Genomic DNA, 1,881 nt, shown 5'->3' on the forward strand with positions numbered 1-1,881 from the left:
TTTGTTTGTAAGGGTTCTGTCCTTGTTTTACTGCTGGGGACAACACAACCAAGCTGGACAGAAATGTCTCCGAACTTCCAACATTTGATCAAGCTCAGCTAAATTTAGAGACTTCTTCGGTATAGTTGCAAGATGAAGGTACAATGGTGTGAAAGCAAGCAGCTCAACAATGTACGAGGTTAAACGAGAAATACTTGACTACTTGACTTCATGAAGTCATTCGTCATTGTACAACGGTCAGGTCTTTAGCAGAAACTCAGGAAGTTTGAATAGCTGGAAAAGTTCATATGTGAGATAGAAACTGCTAAAAACTTGAATGATGGATGAGGTGACAGAATTAAACCCCAGCTTTCACAGTTTGATGATATAATGGCAGTCGAAGAAGGCTGTCTGCTTGCGCCAATATTGTTCTCGCTTTACCCGTCAGCAATAACCGAGAAGACATCCACCTCGATTCCATGCAACAAATTAGCGTCAGATTGTGTCTGTATGGAACAAGACAAGATCTGTTCATGGTGTTGTACTTCAAAACTAAAACCAAGACCACACATGTCACAGAAAGAGAGAGTGGGGGAAATAGAGGGGAGTGAGAGAGAGGGGGAGAGAGGGATAGAGAGAAAGATACGTTTCATGACGATTGTAGCGTTGACTGTTATGGGTACGGAGGACGTACAGAGCTTGGTGGATGCTTTTGACGATACATCCACAAAATTCGCCTTGGAAATGAACAACGACAAGACTGAAGTTCTTCGTCATCTAAGAACTGATTCAAGCCAAATGGTACAACTCGAAACCCTACGTAGGAGGGTGGATGTGTGATATACACACCTCATGGTAATTTGGAGTAATAAAACTATATAAATTTATGATATAATAATTGTAGATTGAGTGGGTTTGCTAGGTCTGTTTAGTTTGCGGCAGATTAATATATCATACCACAAAATAGAGAACTATGCTTCTCCCGACGGGAATCGCCGGTGGTTCGAGAGTCGTCCTTACTCCGGGGCAGAAACTCCATTATTTGAGCAAAACTGCTAGAAATAATTTATAAATGGCTACAATCGGTGGAAGGAAGGAAGAGGTTGAATACTGGTGGAGGTGGGGGTGGGGGTCGGTGTGAGGATGATCTCGAGATGCTTAGAGAGGATAAGGAGATGAAGACAAAAGATGCTTTGAGTCTGAGTGATAATTGCAGATACACCCACGTACGCACACACATACACACACACACGTTTGTGTATGAGTCTGTCTCTCTCTTGCCATATATATATATATATATATATATATATGGAGCGGGGTAGATATATATGCATATGTATATAGATATATATAAATATAGACTCATACGCATGCGTGTATATGTGTGTGTATATGTGTGTGTGTGTGTATGTGTTTGTATGTGTGTGTGTCTATACACATGTGTACTTAAGTCTATGTCCGGTCACATATATGAACATATATACGTATATATACATACATATATATTATATAATATATTTTTGTATGTGGTGTGTGTGTGTGTGTGTGTGTGTGTGTGTGTGTGTGTGTGCTGCACACACATCTATCCATAAGTATGTGAGTGAAATCGAAACCTCATACATCCTTCTCACCCCAAACACATGTTTAGAATGAAGAAACTAAAGGTAAGGTAGACGTGAAAACTGATACCAGGCTTTGATTACACACACACACACACACGCATCCAACTATGACCATCACCGCCTCTAGTGCAACTATCACTACCATCACTACTACTCTCACTACCCCCAGCATTACTTTCACCACCACCACCACCACCGCCACCACAAGCAGCTCTGCCCTCTCCCACCACCGCCACCACCACCACAACCATTTTCATCAGCACCATGTATCAATATTGTA

This window comes from Octopus bimaculoides, chromosome 18 (assembly GCF_001194135.2).
Source record: "Octopus bimaculoides isolate UCB-OBI-ISO-001 chromosome 18, ASM119413v2, whole genome shotgun sequence".
Classification (NCBI taxonomy): domain Eukaryota; kingdom Metazoa; phylum Mollusca; class Cephalopoda; order Octopoda; family Octopodidae; genus Octopus; species Octopus bimaculoides.